We start from the raw sequence: 19,343 nt of genomic DNA, 5'->3' as shown, positions 1-19,343 counted from the left end.
CCAATTCAGGGAACAAGGGTTCGAGCCCTGGTCCAGGAAGATCCCACATGCCTTAGAGCAACTAAGCCCATGCGACACAACTACTGAGCCTGCGCTCCAGAGCCCACGAGCCACAGCTACTGAAGCCTGCGCGCCTAGATCCCGTGCTCCGCAACAAAAGAAGCCACCGCAAGGAGAAGCCCGCGCACCGCAACAAAGAGTAGCCCCAGCGGCAGCTCGCGGCGGCTCGCGGCGGCTCGCGGCGGCTCGCGGCGGCTCGCGAAAACCCAAGCACAGCAACGAAGACCCAACGCAGCCAAAAATAAATAAATAAAATAAATAAATTTTTTTTAAACTTTAAAAATTAAAAAATAAATAAAAGCAATGTGAGGGCGTGGAGGCGAGCACTGAGGCCTGGCCTATCTCCCCTCCTGCCCCGGCCGCCATGTGGCCCTTCCTCAGCCGCGCTCGCTTCCCGCACACCACCGAGGCCTGACCCCGGAGGGCTTCCAGACCCCGAGGCCCAGGGCGGGGGGCCTGGTGCTGGGCCGGGAAGACCCCTCTGGGCCCCAGGGCTGGAGACAGGGAGGAGGAGGAGACAGGGGAAGCGGGGAAAGAAGACGAGGAAGACGCGGGCTTCCTGCCGTCTCTCTTGGAGAGGGAGGACCTGGCCCAGTGCCCGGTACCGGACCGGGAGCTGGAGGCCATGAAACTGGAGCTGTGGGCCATGCAGCAGGCCCAGGGCCCAGAGGGGGAAGAGGAAGACGCCGGGGCCCTGCTGGCCGGGCAGCTGCTGAGCCCCGAGCCAGACACCCCCATGGAGACGGTGGAGGCCGACCACAGACCCATCTACATGGGCAATGTGGGCTACGGGGGCTCGGCCCAGGAGCTGGAGGCCTGTTTCAACCACTGCAGGGAGATACCCCAGGTGGCCATCCTGTGCGACAAGCTCTCCCGACACCCCAAGGGCTATGCCTGCATAGAGTTTGCCACCAAGAGCTCGGCCCAAGCCGCCGTGGAGCTGAACAAGAGCGTCTTTTAAGACCGGGTCACCAAGGTGCTGCCCAAAGGAAACAACTTACCAGGGACCAGCTCCACGGACCGCGGGGGCCTTCAGGGACACCCAGGCGCCAGGGGGGGACCCTCCGCCCACAGCAGCCTCCAGGGTAGGGCCCGTGTCGGACCACGAGGGCGGAACCTGGGGCGTGGAAGATTCTCCCCGTGGTATTCACCGTACTGAAGGGAGGACCCGGTTTTGAGAGTGAGGCTGCAGCTGGGTCGAGTGTAAACACCTGTGCTCCTCGTAGGATCATTTACTCTGCGCAGAATCACTGCCCCGCCCCCCTTCGCTCGGCGCGAGGACGGCTCAGAACGCACGGTCGAAGCCCCCGGTCACGAAACAGCGCACGGGGTGGGCCTGGCACCGGGGCTAGTGGGGGCTTTGGAGGGCACCGGGCAAAGCTGCGGCTAGGTGAGGCCCAGGCGGCGCTGGGTATGCTCCCGGTCGACCAACGCCTTTTATAGAAAAGTAGAATCGTGCGTCTTAATGGTTATTTTTTTAAAACAAGCAATGTGAAAATGGAAATAGACCCACAGACACAGAAAATGAACTTATGGTTACCCAAGGGGAAAGGGGGGGAGGGATAAATTAGGTGCTTGGGATTAACATACACTACTATATATAAAATAGATAACCAACAAGCACCTGCTGTAGAGCACTGGGAACTATACCCAATATTTTGTAATAACCTATAATGGAAAAGAATCTGAAAAAGTATATATATGTGTGTGTGTATGTATATATGTCTGTGTAACTGAATCACTGTGCTGTACACCTGAAACTAACACAACACTAAATCAACGATACTTCAATAAAAAAATAAAATAAAAGCAATGTGAGAGGACTGCCAGATATTAAGATATATTACAATACTACAGTAATTAAGTTAACATGGTGCTGTCACATGAAAGGACAGATAGATAGATGAAAGGAACAGAATTTAAAGCCCCCAAAGATATCCATCAATAAATGTGTGTATAAATAGATAAACATTTAACATATGATAAACATGATATTTTGAATCAGTAAGAAAAAGATTTTTTTCAACAAAATAAAATAATGTTAGGAAAACTAAATAGCCAGATAACAAGGCTGCCACACATTGCAAATATTTTTTCCTGATTTGTTGTTGGTCTTTTTACTTTGTATGTGGTGTTTTTTTGCAGTGCAGGTGTTTTTTATTTCTATTTTGCTTTATGTAGTCAAATACATCAATCTCTTTTACTATGACTTCTGGGAAAGTCTTGCCCATTTTGAGATTAAAACTATTTTCATATTTTCTACTAATACTTTGTGACCTTATTTTTTTAATACTTAAATATTTGCTCCATCTAGATCTTATCTTAATGGAAGATGTGACGTGAGGCCAAGTTTATTTCTCCTAGTGTGATTTCTCAGAGAACCAAGGTGTGTTCAGAAAAGAAAAGTGATTCTTCCTCTGCTTCTAGGACAAGAACCTGCTCCCAACTGCAGAGAATCAAACAGCCTGCACTGGTCAAAGCCACCTCTTCAGCTCTAATCCTGAGAATCTTCACAATAAAACCAGTGGCTGCACTGCCTCCAAGATAAAGGTCAAAGGCAGGCTGAAAGCACTTCGACCTTGCCCTGCTTTTCAGTGCAATCTCCCTCTGGCTGGCTCCCTGCCCCAGAGCACCCTCATTCATTATCTGGATGAAATGCCTTGTGCATACTGGGATTCACTCTTCACCACATTCCTTGTCTGGCTAACTCATTTTTCAAATCTAAAGTCAGTCATTACAGGGAATTCCCTGGCGGTCGGCACTTCTGCTGCAGGGGGCACGGGTTCAATCCCTGGTTGGGGAACTAAGATCCCACAAGCTTTACGGCGTGGCCAATAAATAAAATGTAAAAAAAAAAGTCAGTCATTACCTACCCCTGAGCTGCCTTGCCTTACATAAGACACACACACACACACACACACACACACACACACACACACATTCCCCACCCACATCTCTCCCTCTGGGCCACAGGCACATGCCCCAGACCCCTCCACACACATCACTACCAAAGCAGAAGCCACATTCCACATTGTGCTGTCCACTACTGTGTATCTTCCCTGCTGGACTCCAGACAAATGTGCCCCCTGCTTCTGCCCTCCCCCCACCTAGTGCAGAGGGACGCTGAATGAATGACTCCAGAATGAGTGAAGATTCCCACCCTGCTCCCTTAGTAAGTATTTTTCTAATGCCAAGAATGGTAAAATCATCAGGAAGAATGTGATGTTCATAGCAGTGATATATGTAATGTCCAGAGTAATGCACACTATAAATGCTTCATTTCTAACAGAGTGATACTCAGTCCGCCATTCTGGTATACAACAGCATGGTAGTTTTTGCAAAAATGGCCCAAATTATGCTCTTCCCTGTATCCATACCTGTTTTCAGTGTGATTTTACAGCATCTTCCATACAGAGGTGGAGTCCTTGAGGCTGACCTTGGAACTTGCTTTAGCCAATTAAGCATGGCAGAAGCCACACTGTTCCCATTCCAAGCCCAGACCTCAGGAGTCCTTGCATGTTTTTTGCTTTTCTTGGAACTCCATCCAGCCATGTGAAAAGTTCCATCTAGCCTTCTGGAAGATGAAATACGTACGGTCAAGTCATCTCCATCACACCAGGTGACCCTGCAGCACCCAGTAGCAGACTGTCTAACTGACCAGCAGCAAACCACAGGCATACAACTAACCCTAGTCAGGACCAGTAGAATCACCCAAACCCCAGCACAAATTGCTGACCCACAGAATCATGAGCTAAGCATACTGCTTTTTTTTTAAGTCACTAAGTTTTGGAATGGCTTACTATAGCAAAAGCTAATTTACAACTGGTTATTGAATTGTTGCAGTCCTTCCATATCAGTTAGTAAATATCCACTACCAAATTCGCCACCACCAACAAATGGACCCCTGACCACTCTACACCCAGCAACAAGAGCTAATGCCAGGTCCAGCAGGGGCCTTCAGTACATGCTCTGTTTCTATAGCCTGGTCTCTTCTGACTAGTCGATGTTAATGAGGTATCAGTTGTTAAATATTTTTCAAATAACCTCTGATCAAAGGGGAATGACTAAGTGAGCTATAGCATATCAGAATATTACATTGTCACTAAAAATAACCATATGAACTGTCAGTCCATAAAACCCTGTCTATAAAATACTGTTAAATGGAAAAGAACAGATCACTACCAATTGGTATGCACCCACTGTAATAACATCAAATGTCTATGTACACAATGACAAAAATGAGAATTGAAATTATAGTACCAAGAGCTTGGTGTTTTTGTTCTCTGTAATTATTTTATTCTAGTGCATAATAAGACAAAACAACTCTAATCTTCCTAAGTAGAATGCATTTGGAAACTTGTCTTCTTGGAATTGAATTTTCTCAGAGCAAAGTCCTGACATTGAGTAGAATGCATTAAGAAAAAACTATTTTGTTTCCTATAGGCAATATACCCTAAATGTCTACTTAGATTTCTAACTTACTTTTAAAAGCTAAAAAGTCACAAAATGAAAACAAGGTCAATGTGTTCTAGAATAGATCTTGCTTATTTAAGCAAATACTAATTCACGTGTGGATAACTTTGCTCCATCAGCTTCTCTCCCCCATCCCAACATGGACAACAGCCCTGTTTTTACCAAATCAGCCCTCAAAATTCTTGTGATGCAAAATCTAGAGGATGAGTATACCAGACATTGCCAACTTCTTACCCAATATCTCTTCTTCCCGTCTTTATTAACAGGACCCTGATTTTTTTTCCCAGGGTTGCAAGGTGACAGTTATACTTACTTCCCCAGGATCCCTTGCAGCTAGTGATGGCCATGTGATCATTTCTGGCCAATGGGATGTAAGTATCAATCTACTGGATGAGGCTTCAGGGAAAGTAATTGTTTTCCCAATATAAAGAAACCATTCAGATAAAGAGACAAAGACGATGTGGTACATATATACAATGGAATACTACTCAGCCATCAAAAAGAATGAAGTAATGTCATCTGCAGCAACATGGATGGACCTAGAGATTACCATGCTAAGTGAAGTAAGTCAGACAGAGAAAGACAGATATCATATGATAACACAGGTAGAATCTGAAGTATGACACAATGAACTTATTTACAAAACAGAAACGGACTCACTGACATAGAAAACAAGCTTAGGGTTACCAAATGGGAAAGGGGGTGGGGGAGGGATAAAATAGGAGTTTGGAACTAGCAGGTACCAACTACTATATATAAAATACATAAACAACAAGGTCCTACTGTATAGCACAGGGAACTTTATTCAATAGCCTGTAATAAACCATATTGGAAAAGAATGTATATATTCATATATATATATGAATAACTTTACTGTACACCAGAAACTAATGCAACATTGTCGCCAACTATACTTCAATAAAAAAAAATTTTTTTTTTAAATAAAGAAACTATTCATCAGGCACATGTCTTCTGCCTTTGTCCATTTCCCCTCTTCTGGCCTGGAATGCAAACACGATGCCTACAGACGCAGCAGCCATCTGTGAGAATGAAGAAAGCTACACAGCCTAAATGGCAGAGCAGAAAAGCAGAAGGACCTGCTGGACCAGCTGTGGAGCACCTTGCTATGGACTTTTCTGGGGGGAGAAAAAGAAACCTCTTACTTGTTTTAGCAACCATAGTGAGGTTTCTGTAACATGTAACCAGACACAGCCCTGACTGATATAAAGGTGGGATGGGCACTGAGAAAAAGGAGGATGGGACAGAGGGTATGGACAGAGAGGCCAGGCCAATCCATTTATGAAAGAAGTAGACGAGAGGAAGGAAGGAGCAAGAGAAGATCCAGCCCCAGTCTGTGGTTAGGGAGCCGTGTGGGTGTTGGCACAGAGGCCACCTGGAGAAGCTGAGAGGGGAGAGGAGGAAAGGGCTTTGGAAGTGTTACTAGAGCTCAGGAATCACATCCCCTTAAAGGTCTTCAACAGAGTCCTGTAACAATGGAATTCCTTCTCAATTACCTCTGGCTGCTTCATTTTATTTTTGTGAATTGGGGAGGGGTGGCGGGCGGGTTGTCTCTGCAGTGACCCAGGCATGTGGAGCCCCAGGATTTACTAGGGTTATGTAAGCATCAATTCAGGGAAGTTTTGAAAGAGCAGAGACAAGGCAGCTGGAGATGTGAGGTCAAGTCCTCATCCTTTCATGATTTGCTGTGGAATCTCAAGCCAGTACATTTCCAAGTGTGGCTTCAGATCCCCCTTTGTGAAAGAGGGGAGCAGATCAAACGTGCCAGAGGAAGCCTTCCAGCTCGGTTCCTATAGTAGTCCAAGCGTTACTGCAAGAGAAGCATATCTGGACTCCTAGAAGGATATCCCTCCTTTGGGTAGCCTTCCTTTTTGGCTTTGATGGCAATACATGGTGTGAAGAAAAGAAGCACATGCAGCAAAAATGAAGGCCATCCCAAGTCAATAAACATCTGTTGACCAGCTGCTCTGAATTGAGCACTCCGATGAAGATGGCTAAAGGATACAGTCTAAGCTCCGTAGCCAGGGGCAAAGCCCTCCCCACCCGGCCCCCTCTAATCCAGGGCCTTTCTCCCCCTGTCCCCCACACACATCCTCACTTCTGGCACTCAAGCTGCTCACAGCATCCTCAGCCTCTTGCGATACTCCACGCCTCCCTCAATCTCCTCCAGCTATACCCTCTCTCCACGGGAGATGCCTTCCCTTTTTGACCTGGAAAAATCTTACTCATCCTTCAGTGCCCAGACCAAGCATTTTGAGAAAAATAAAAGCAGCTAGTCATTGGCCCAGGTGCTACCAGCTAGGCTGTGATGTTCCCCTGATGAAATTGGCAATTTCATAGACTATCAACGCCAGTCGAGAACTCCAACAAGACACAAATGATACCACTCGGGAATCATACCTGAATAGAAATTGAAAACAAAGACACTGTGCAACAAGAAGAAGGACCACACCTCCCCTCCTGAGGCTGACGCGAGCTGCCATGGCTTCTTTTCCAAGGACATCTCCATCCCCACTCCATTCATCCCACCTCCTAGACTAAAGGTATTAAGATGCCCAGTCACCAAATTGCCCCTCTTTCTAACAAGACTGACCCAGAAGAGACCCCACTTCCTTGTACTCGAGTCAGCAAACAGAAGCCCAAACCTCTATGAAGCCCCTCCGAACCACTCTTACCCAGACACTCCATGGTTCCGTGGGGTGCATGTTCTCTTTTCATGTAGCAGGTTACAAACCCAAGTTCAACTACATGTGTATTCCTGGCGCCCTTGGCAGGTGGTCAGTGACAATCTCTTCCTCTCTGACCTGCTCCAATCCAGCAGAGCAAAGCTCCTCTCCCACGGACATCTACATCCCGTGTGCATACCTCTAGCTGCTGGAACACTCTGCTGTAACATCTCTCCTCAGTTCCACTCTCTCACTACCTCTCTCCCCAAAGCCTGTTCATCCCCTCATGACAGGGTTCACCTCTTCCTCTGCACTGAGCAGGTCCCTCGGGTGTCTGTGGAACAAATGCCCCAAGACCCCACACCACAAATCAGCATGGCTAGGCCCCCGAGAGTCTGAACCCCAAGCACCAAAATGTTCATAACTCTTCCCCCTTCGCGGACCACATGTCACGTGGAACCACAGGACGGGAATATTAGGAAGTCTGTCTTCATCAGCACTTCCCACGCTGCACCTCATTCTTGCCGTGTGCGCTGTTCCTAAATTTGCAAATTTGCCATCACTGCTGATCTCCCATCGAGGCCACCTCTGTGACTTGAACCTCCCCTGACAGTGCGATGCCACGTTATTGCAGAGGATTGCAACGGCAGGCAAATAACAGGAACATAAGTTAATGAGTTGAGAGCACCAAGCTCCTTCACCAGAGGGAAGAAAGGAAGAGTCCTGAGGTTTAAATGACGTCCATAAAACATCTGCAAAGAGGAGTCAGAGGGGCTGCTGGCAGCCTAGCAAACAGCAATTCTAGGAAGCAGCCCTTTAGAGATCAGTATGTCCTGAAGTGTACCTTTCTATTTCTTTTTCAGTTAAAACACATCGACGTGGAGGCCAGCTGCATTTGTCCTGGCCCTGGCACGACAGGACACCACCAGGAATGGCGGCAGCAGCCCATCTTCAAAGGCTCTCTGCGAGAAACTGCATCTGCTTTCACCAAGGAAAATGTGATTTTGCTCAGCCTTATGGAATGTGGAACAAATACTTTTTTTAAAAAATGACAGGTTTGGTTGGGGTTTTTCTCCCTCTCCAAAATGGTTCCCTAGATGACAAGGGTAGTGCAAACACCACTCACTCACCAAAGCTTAAAATAAAAACTTCTTAAGTCAGACAGAGAGAGACAAATATATGATATCGCTTATATGTGGGACCTAAAAAAAATGATACAAATGAACTTATATACAAAACAGAAAGAGACTCACAGGTATAGAAAACAAACTATGGTTACCAAAGGGGAAAGGGAGTGGGGGAGGGATAAATTAGGAGGTTGGGATTAACAGATACACACTACTATATATAAAATAGATAATCAACAAGGACCTACTGTACAGCACTGGAAACTCTACTCAAGATCTTGTAATAACCTATAATGGAAAAGAATCTGAAAAAGAATATGTATATATACGTATAACTGAATCACTTTGCTGTACACCTGAAACTAACGCAACATTGTAAATCAACTCTACTCCAATACATTTTTTTTAAAAAAGAAAATTTCTTGTCTGCTCCCATTTCCCCACTCACTCCTGCAGTATCAGCCCCCATACTCCAGTACCTCATCAGAAAGGAAATAGGGTCACAGACACACACACTGGAGAGAAGGGGCCCAGGATGACTCTCTGAAAAAGAAGAGAGTTTTTCTTGTTGTCTCTTTTGCCGTTGTTGAGGGGAAGTTGAAATATAACAAAATGGCCTCTTTTCTTTTTTTTTTCAACAAAAATTAATTCTGCAGCCACAGGAAGGGTTGTAAACCAGATGCCACCTCTCAATAGTTTAAGAAACGTGTGACCTGGAGAATCATCTCAGTTTTGTCACCCGTAAAGCTGGGTTCTTTTATCTGACCCCAACATCAAAGGGATGTTATAAGAAACATTGGTACAATATCTTTAAAGTGCTTGTGATTTCTCAGAGAAAAAAAAAAATTGAGTATGAGGTGAGACTGTAAAATAAAGCGTAGGCCTGTCCAAAAGTGAATGAAACAAGTTCTTAGACCACATGCCACACTGGCCTTGCTGCTCAGAATGCCAGCCTGGCCACAGCTGGGGGAACACCTGGGCTCCTGGGGAGCACTGCCCAGCGTCCTGCCGAGCTCTGCACCTGAACTGCACTGGAATCGGAGACAAACCTGGTTCCTGAACACGGGTCTGCTTTGTAGTCACAGCATGGAGGGCCTCCAGGGAGTCAGAGGGGAGGGTCCGTCCTCCCACCTCACCACTGAGTCCTCCTGGTGCCTGAGCACCACTGCTGCTGACTCATCGCTTCACCGTCAACACCAGCTACTCATCATCATTCCCCCCCTAGACTACCAGCGAAGACCCAGCATCACTCCACCCACACCCCTCATCACCCACCATCACCTCCCCACCAGCACATGCTGGTTCGCAAACTAACCCTACACACGGAGGGCGGAGAAAGATCAAGGATAGAGGCAGCCACTCCAGATGGGGAGGCGGCAGGTGTGACAAGCCAGGGAACTTGCACACGAGGCTGGTCTTGGGCACCACACGTCAAGGGGATCTCCCGCCAGCCTGCCAGAATCTTACAAGTTTATACAGAAGCCTTAACTGGGTTCAGTCACATATACTGTCCAGATGGTTCCAACACCTTACTCTCTCAAGGCTGTGTCCTTGAAACCGGCTCCACTGGGGGACGGCGAGTGGAAGGTACATTCCAAGGACAGGGGAGGTAGGGGAGGGGGTGCAGCTCTCATGTCAACCTCAGAGGAAACAGGGTCCAGGGACCTGAGACCACTGGTCCAGACTGTCTAGTAGATTCACACAAACCTTTACATTTGTCATCAGAGAACATTTAACAAGTTGCCTAGGGCAATAATAATAATAATAGCTCATAATTTTGAGTGCTTACTATGTGTCACAGACCATTCTAAGAGCTTTTCATGCATTAGCTCATAATAACTTCAGGCAGAAAGTGCCATTACTGCGCCTATTTTGGATCTGGGGAAGCACAGAGGCGAAGTCATTTGCTTCAAGTCCTGCAGCTAATAAAGTGTCAGACCCCCAGCCCCAGAGCCCACGCCTTTGACCACTTTGTCACACTGTCATCTCACAAAATAAATCTAGGGCACGTTAGTGAAGAGCATTTGTTAAGTTCCCCGGGTTATTGGGGTACCCGTGCCAGAAAGCCAAGCAGAAGTTGCAGCCGCTCACACTCTGGGCTACTGGTATTTGCATGCCCCAAGTACACCACACGCTCAAGGACAAAGCTACGATCCTCAATGATAACAGCCAAGCATGGCGCCAACCGTGTACACACTTGGTTTTCTTTATTCTCACAATAATCTCGTGAGGTAGGTGATATTGTTCCCACTTTATACAAGAGGAAACTGAGGCTCAGAGCAGATCAACAACTTGCCTGATGGGCATGCAATAGACACACCTGAAAAGATCCTGTTCAGAGTGGTCACCTGGACCCAACCTGTGCTGAGTTCTATAAGGAGCTAGAAGCCACAGCCCTTGGGTCTGGTCTGTGCTGTGGCCTCAGCACCCAGGACGGAGCCTGAAAGGTCAGCTCCTGTAGATGAAGGCATGCATGCTTGCAGGAAGGAATGAATGACTGAATGAAACAGTGTTGCTCATAACTAAAATAAGAGCCAAATATACCTGGAGAAAACCATAGTTAGAAAAGACACACGCACCCCCAATGTTCATTGCAGCACTATTTACAATAGCCAGGACATGGAATCAACCTAAATGTCCATCGACAGATGAATGGATAAAGAAGATGTGGTACATATATACAATGGAATAAAAAAAGAATGAAATAACGCCACTTGCAGCAACATGGATGGACCCAGAGATTGTCATACTGAGTGAAGTAAGTCAGATAGAGAAGGACAAATATCTTATGATATCGCTTATACGTGGAATCTAAAAAAACGGTACAAATGAACTTATTTACAAAACAGAAATAGAGTTACAGATGTAGAAAGCAATCATGATTACTGGGGGGGAAACAGAGGAGAGATGAATTGGGAGATTGGGATTGATATGTACACACTACTATATATAAAATAACTAATAAAGACCTACTGTACAGCACAAGGAACTCTACTCAATACTCTGTAACCTATATGGGGAAAAAAGTCTAAAAAAAGGGGCTATATGTATATACATAACTGACTCACTTTGCTGTACAGCAGAAAGTAACACAACACTGTAAATCAACTATACTCCAGTAAAAAATTTTTTTAAAAAGAAAAAGAAATGAAAAATTCGAGCTTATATTGAACCAAAAAGTACAGAGTACCCATATCCTAGAGATTATTTAATGTTGTGATATTAAATAAAGCTAGTATTTTATAATTTAAAAAATAAGATAAGAGCCAACAATCCTTAAAGGTCAGAAGAGCAGGAAGTGTAACAAAGGTTAATTTTAGAGTCACTGCGGGAGGTGGGAACACAGAACCACCCCGTCCACCAAGTCATTTTCCTCCAGGCCGACCTACTTCGGGTCGAGTGAGGGTTTGCAGAGCTGTTCCTCTGTTCCAGGCTGACTTGTGAAAAGTGGCTGCTGCCCTTTGCAATTAGACACTCTCAGACCTCCATTCTGAGCCCTTAAATATATACAGTGACCTATGCGCTCATGTGGCCAAAGAAGGAGGAACATGTGAAATTGTTCCCATTAAAATCAGCCCTGGGGCAACCACCGCGTCACCAAGTGGCAGGCCTGGCTGGGTACTCGGTTTGTAGTATAGGATCGCGGTGTCTCTGCGCCTGTAAAGTTCCGGTTTTATAAAGTCCCTCTCTCCTACCGCATCTCCCGCCTCTGCCCCTTCCCCTCCCCCACACAAGTGCAGCCACTTCCAACAGCCGCTGACTTAATGAAAACCCTTCAGCTTTGTTTCTACCCTAACAGCGGATCTGTTCCTACCAGAATAACAAACCAAGTATGCTCTCTGCTTCGCAAGTTTGGGTGTTTTTTGTTTGTTTGTTTTTTGTTTTTCTTTGGGCGGGGGGAGACAGCAAATGAGGTGTGGGCACTAAACTAGTTCTCATCCGGTGCCTGGGAGACTCACTTTTTCGCATCACGTCTTCCTGGACTCACAATAAAGGTTGCTTCATCTCTTGGCGGGGTATCAGCTTCAGAGCCTCATCACAGGACCCCAATTACGTTGTTAACAGTAAAGAAGAAAGCTTGAACCAATTTTAGAACAAGAGTTAAGAGGAATAAAAATCCCCGCTGTGATCTTTTAAAGCATTAGTTGGGAAATAGTTCCCTCCTGTGGTGTAAGTGGAAATTGCCGCTCTTACCCATTGGAAAGTTTTCCAATGTCTAGAGGTTAATAAATTTTGTGTGCTGCTATGAACCATACGGGCAATCAGGTAAAGCCTATGGACCTCTTCCCAAATGCATAAAGTAAAATACATAAAATTACGAAGGAAACCAATTATATTTAGATTTATTTATCCAGTTATTAAACAAGTGGGGTCTGTACTAATATATGTGCTTTTTTGACAGTAAATAACAAGACCTAGTGGTAGGTCTATTTACCATAAATGCAAAGTAATGATAAGTATAAATGACGTTTTGAGAAATCAGTGGCAACTGTAATGTGATATACAAATAGCTAGGATTTCGAGACGGGACAAAATCACAGGTTCTAGTAGTACTGCAAAGGTCAATATTTGACCTTTTGTCACCATTTATAATTGAAGGAATTCTATATTTCAGTTAGAGCTTAGTAAACACAAAGCCTCAGTCTTTCCCCATTCTAGTAGAGGAGGAGACCTCCTGAATTCCATCCCCTTGGGGACCCCTTTGGGGTTGGTGGAGCCCAGCTAGTCTCTCCACTTTAATCTATTCATGGAGCAGTTTCCCCACATGAGGCAAGGAGGTTACCAATTTTGTAGTATTTCAGGGGGGAAATGCTATTGTTACCTCCAGGGTGTGAGAACTGGGGAATCTGAATGAAATGGCCATTCCAACACTTCACGTAACTGAAACAACACTGCTCTGAAAACCAGGACACCAGCTTCTCTTCCATCCTGGCTAAACTGGCAGAAATGGAGGTGAATTTCAGCAAGATAAAATACATATAAGCCTAAAGTCAGAGAAGGGCCAACAATCTCACCAAATTCTCCCCAAGTTATGGGGAGTTTGCAGGTGCTGAGAACAATGATAACAGCCAGCAGCTCTGAGCACCTACCCGGGTCGGTCTTTCAGGCGCTGCTCCTTTGCTGCCGCACCATCAGGGAGATGGAGGCTTACAGTCCAGAATCACAAAGGACCAAGCCCAGGTCAGGCTGCTTCTAACAACCAGCCTTTGGCCTTCGCACAGCGCTGCTGGTGGTTTGTAAATTTGGGACTTTCAGGGGTGAAATCTGAAACTAGCCCCGAACTCGAGGGCAGGGGAAGAGCAAACAAAGCGGCAGCCAGTCCAGATCATAGGCGGCGTGTTAACAAGCGGAGGAGCTTACCTGCGAGGTCGGTCTTGGGCGCTGCAGAGTGAGTGGGTCTCCACATCCACCCACCCACCAGAATCTTACACGTTTCTGTAGAGGCATACTGGGTTCGATCATGTATACCGTCTAGAGGGTCTCAACACCGCGTACCCTCTCAAGGCTGCATCCTTGAAACCCTCTCCACTGCGGGAACCACAGGTGGCGCGTGCATTTCAAGGACTGGAGGGGGCGAGGAGCCTCCTATTGCCCGGCTCAACTGCAGGTCCCGGTCGCTTGATGACCTCCCCCAACAGCTGCCTCAGTGGGAGGGACCCTGACCCCAGGAGACCCCAGTGATACCCACAACTTGGAATGAGAAGTTGAAGGGGAAGTGTGTCCTCTGGGAAAAGCAGCACATGAGCAGAACCCGGCGTTCAGCGGAGGGCCTCGCAGCCGTGGAGAATGACACAACAACACGGGCAACCAAGGACCCCTTGGCTGGAGTGTCCGGCCCACTTTCCACAAGCCTCTCATCCACCAAGCAATTCCACAGCCCGTCCAAATGTGCCCCTTCTCCCTGCTGGACTCCCCAGACCTCACCTGACTGCACCCCTCTCCTGCCCAGACCTTCTTGGGGCCTCTTGCCAACGGAGCTCTCTCACTGCTGCCCTTTCTCACCCCTGGACTCCTCACACATTGCCTTTGTCCAAACATTGCCCAACCAGCCCACCACCGCCTCCCCGCTAAACACACACACACACAGGGTGAGGGGGCTCTCCCTTGGCCATCTAGACACGGTGGGAAGGGATGGAGATGAGATGGCGGAGTCGCAGGACTTGAGCTCATCTCCTCTCATGAAAACCCCAAAATCACAACTAACTGCTGAGCAACCATCAACGAAAAAAGACTTGGAACCTACCAAAAAAAGATATCCTACCTCCAAAGACAAAGAAGAAGCCACAACGAGACGGTAGGAGGAGCACAATTGCAATATAATCAAATCCCACAAACTGGAAAATAATTCTGTTGCAGAGGTTCTCCCACAGGAGTGGGAATTCTGAGCCCCACGTCTGGCTTCCCAGCCTGGGGGTCTGACAGCGGGAGGAGGAGCACCGGGAGCATTTGGCTTTGAAGGCTAGCAGGGCTTGAGTGCAGGAGCTGCACAGGACTGGGGGAAACAGAGACGCCACGCTTCCATTTTTTTTTTTTTTGGCCGTGCCGCACAGCTTGCGGGATCTTAGTTCCCTGACCAGGGATTGAACCCGTGCCCCCTGCAGTGGAAGCGTGGAGTCTTAATCACTGGACCGCCAAGGAATTCCCCTTAAACTCCACTCTTGGAGGGCATACACAAGGTGTCACGTGCACTGGGATCCAGGGCAAAGCAGCAACTCCGAAGGACCCTGGGCCAGACCTACCTGCAGGTCTTGGAGGGTCTCCTTGGGAGGCGGGGGTGGCTGTGGCTCACTGTGGGGACAAAGACACTAGTGGCAGAAGCCCCAGAGAATATTCCTCCACGTGAGCTCTCCTGGAGGCTGCCATTTTCTCACCAAGACCTGGCTCCACCCAACAGCCTGGGACGCCTCAGGCGGAACAACGGAACAGGGCAGTAACAGAGCCCCACCCATCAGCAGACAGGCTGCCTAAAGTCATCCTGACCCCAAGGCCGCCTCTAAACAAACCCACCCTTTGACACAGCCCTGCCCACCAGAGGGACAAGACCCAGCTCCCCACACGAGTAGACAGGCACTGGCCGCTCCCACAAGAAAGCCTGCACAAGCCCCTGGACCAAACCCACCCACCATGGGGCAGACACCAGAAGCCGGAGGAGCTACGATCCTGCAGCCTGCGGGACCAAGACCACAAACACAGAAAGTTAGAAAACCACCACAGAGAAATATGTTCCAGAAGAAGGAACACGATAAAACCCGAGAAGAACAACTAAGTTAAGTGGCGATAAACAATCTACCTGATAAAGAATTCAGGGTAATGATAGTAAAAATGAGCCAAGATCTCGGATAAGCACGGTGGGAAGTAACAGCAGTGGTGTCCCACCGCCTACGCTCTGCATGCACCCCCCTGGATTCCTGATCCACCCCAAGTCCTCCTCAGCCAGCTCACCAACTGCAAGCTCTATGGCTGAAACCCCGTGAAATGCCCCAGGCCTCCCCACAAGCACACGGTTTCCTCCTTAGGACACCGTTTCTGAAGCAGGGTGTCCCTTACCTGCCTCACCCCGCTGTCTGTCCTAAGCAGCTATCTCCCCAGAGTGCCCAGGCCACCCCATGAGGACGGGCTGAGGGTTGCCCTCACACTTGGGATGCAGGCTCCACACCCATTTCCTGAGAGTCTGAGACATATCCCCACGTGTTGGCCTCAGTGGCAGGGCCTGGCTCCCCCCACCCACTAGTACCGGCCTTTATGGCATCAGTGGTTGAAGAAGGTGTGAGGGTGAGGGTCGGTCAGATAGAGCTTGGGATGGGAGGTGCCACTCAGGTCTGTCAACACCTGTTCTGAGTGTCCAGGCCTTGCCTGTGAAGTCCAGAGCTCTGGGGAAGAAGGCCTTCTGACCTCCTCTCCTGACCAGTGGGTGCAGACACGTTCCAGCAGACTGCTGTGTGCTCACAAGGGGTACAGCCCCTGAAAGACTGCTGGGGAGTCCGCATCACCCACTGAGCCTCCTTTGCTCTGAGAGCCCCGGAGGCCCAGGGCGTCGCCCCTGGAATTTCATTCAACTCTACAGTTTCTCAGCTACCAACCTGCTGCATCTCAGGAATGAGCCCCAAAGAGAGGCAGACTCTTCTCCTGGGACCAAGTTGGAGCTTCATCCCCCAGCACCCACAGCTTTTAGTGGGCTCATCTCTACCCATCTCTATAGCAAAACAGGCTTCCCCACAACTGGGGCAACCCCTTGGCCTGGGCCTTACATGGCATAACCAGGCTGGGGCCATTTTAGGATTCAGGCAGCTCCCTCTGAGGTACAGGGCACTTTCTGCTGGGAATGAGAAACATGAATCTCCTCAGCACTGTCTAATAAGTGATTTACCTTCTCTCCATCCTGCCAACCCCCATATCTGACCAGCAGGTAAAAGCATTCAGGTCACTCTTAAACATCAGCAGAGGCTTCCAGGAGCCCTGCTATTTCTGCTCACCAGTTCTCCAGGGGGGGGTCTCAGCCAATCCAACCAAACGAATGCAGTGCTATTGTCAGAGCACGGCATGGTATGCATGGCATGAACATTCTTTGCCCTCCCAGAGATGGCCTGAATGCCATAGGCAGCTATGAATTGAAGCTAATCAGCCCAGGTACATAAGAAATATCTATTTATTGATTGATTCAATTCTGACTCTGAAGCCCATCCCACAGGGTGATGAGAAACTCAGTCTCAGTCATTACTGGCTCCCCACACAAACACCCAATGTGGTGCCAGGTCCTGGGTCACCATTCCATGCTGCCCAGACTCATGGTCCCTTCAGTTACGGAAGCTCCACCTCATTTGGAGTGTGACACCCACTGGGCCTGCCGTGATCCCTCTAAAAAAGCTATCCCCTCTGAGATGTTGCTGCTTCCTTTAACTCCTGGCCCCAGAGACTCCAGCTTGCTGGGTGGAGAGCTTCTGCTCTCCACCCAGCAAACGACCCCTGGAACAGGAACATGCAAGGAGTTTAGCTACCTGGTTGGCATTGAAAGGAGGGAGAAGGAAATGGAGAACTCCCACAAATCCACACTTAAACCTATCGTTGTTCCCAGTTCAATTTCACTCTTCCTTGGAATATAAATTCCTTGAGGGCACAGTTGTATTCGCAGCACCTAGAATAATCAATAATCTCTCAATATATAATTTTGAATTATTGGGGAGAAAAAAAATGAATAGGTGAATGGACAGATGGATGTAAGGAATGAGAGCAAATGCTCTACTATAAAACAAATACTCCAAGAGACAGGAGACACTTTAGAAAGCCTTTAACTTTTCATCTCAGTGAGATCCCGGCTCCATCACTCAACTCCTCTGTGCCTTGTTTCCTCCTGTCCTGCAAAATGGGATGAAGTCACTGGCCAGCTCACTAGTGACTGCTCAGCTAAAATGTTAATGGAATTTAAATGCTTATAAGAGGACCTGGAACGTGGCAGGCACCCAGTAGATGTTAGCTACTTTTAGCGGTAACAACAGCACCCAAGAGGAAGCTATGTTTGTCATTGTAGATGTTCAGATCAGAGACGGCCGCTGAAAGATCCCCAGCTCAGCCACTCGGCAGCCGTGTGACCATGGACAAGTTGATCAACTTCTCTCCAACAAGTTGACTCCTCTGTGTAGAGTATGAATAAAAATATCAATTTCATAGGGTTCTTCTGCAACAAATGAATTATTATTTAAAGACTCAGTACAGTCCTTAGAACCAGTAAGTACAAAGCTGATGTTGAGCAAGTTATTATATGAAATAAGAGTAGGCAACCATGCTATCAGTGGAACACAGCAGCAGTTGACTAGAGAGAGAAAAGTGAGATCAGTACAGAGTGCATCAGAATGTAAAGATGAGATGTGAAGTCATTAGGGGCAGAACTCCCAAAACTGGAGACACAGACAAAAACAGAGAATCACAGGTTACTGGGAGCAGAAGCCACTGGAGCCAGAATCTTGGAGGAAAACACAAACCTGAGCACAAAACAGTTTTATTCATAATCGCCAAAAACTAGAAGCAACCAAGCTGACATTCCAAAAGTCATAATGTAAGAAAATAATAAATTAACAATATAAGTCCAAACTCTGTTTACAAAAATATATATAAAAAAGACAAGATTTAGCTGAGGATGGGAGGGAAGAAAATAAGAGTATTAGTGTTCCAAATAACTAGAAAAAAAGAAAACATAATCCAAGCAATGAAACACAGGAAAAGGAAATAGAAAGGACAAAAATATTCCAAACAGACAAAACATCAAAAGATCATATGATTATAATTTTAACAAAGCTGTAAATTATTTTAAACTTTCCTATTAGATTACAAAACAAAAACAAAAAACAAAACAAAAAACACTAATGTATCCAGATAGAAAAAAAAAAGTGGAGATATTAATAATGTATATTAAAAAGTGAAAAAGGGTCACTTCATGTTCACAATAATTGGCTTGAATATGAATCACGTGGCTTCAAAATGTGTAGAGACTAGAAGAGTTACAAATACAGGAAAACTTAAAAAGAAACGCAAAGGTAATAGACTTGAACATATCCACCTGTATCACTTGGCGTCACTAGTTGAAAAGGATGTAACCAGCTTTTAAGCAAAAAGGAAGGCTATCATGAGCCACAGAGCTGACACGAGCCAGGATCCCTTGCAGGCAGAGCACTAAGGCAAACAACTTGGATGTGCCCCAGATGAATTAACTACAAAGGCAAGACCGGTCAGTGGATGGGGACCCTGGTTAGCAGGGGCCGGCGGGTCTCTGGTACACAGGTTCTAGGCAAGTTCCTGTCTGCTCACAGGCAGTGCCCAGGCCAACCCCACCCGCCCTGCGGTCATAAACTGAAGCAGCCCCAGCAGCAGAGCTGCTCAAGTCACTGTCCTAGATTTAGGTTGCCGCTGAACTCCAGTTCCAGGAAGGGTCCCTTAGTTCCCCATGTCCTCCCACCCCACATGCCTAGATTCCCAAGCCCCTCCATGAGAACTCTACTCTCCAAAC

The 19,343-nt window shown here is 47.2% G+C and overlaps 1 pseudogene; it reads left to right on the top strand.

Moving 5' to 3' along the window:
- The first annotated feature begins 424 nt into the window (after positions 1 to 424).
- On the top strand, positions 425 to 1,219 carry LOC118903034 (annotated as a pseudogene).
- Positions 1,220 to 19,343: the final 18,124 nt, after the last annotated feature.

This window comes from Balaenoptera musculus, chromosome 11 (genome assembly GCF_009873245.2).
Source record: "Balaenoptera musculus isolate JJ_BM4_2016_0621 chromosome 11, mBalMus1.pri.v3, whole genome shotgun sequence".
NCBI classification, from domain to species: domain Eukaryota; kingdom Metazoa; phylum Chordata; class Mammalia; order Artiodactyla; family Balaenopteridae; genus Balaenoptera; species Balaenoptera musculus.
The sequence above is the reverse complement of the archived record's forward strand: the minus strand, read 5'-3'. Positions and strand labels throughout refer to the sequence as shown.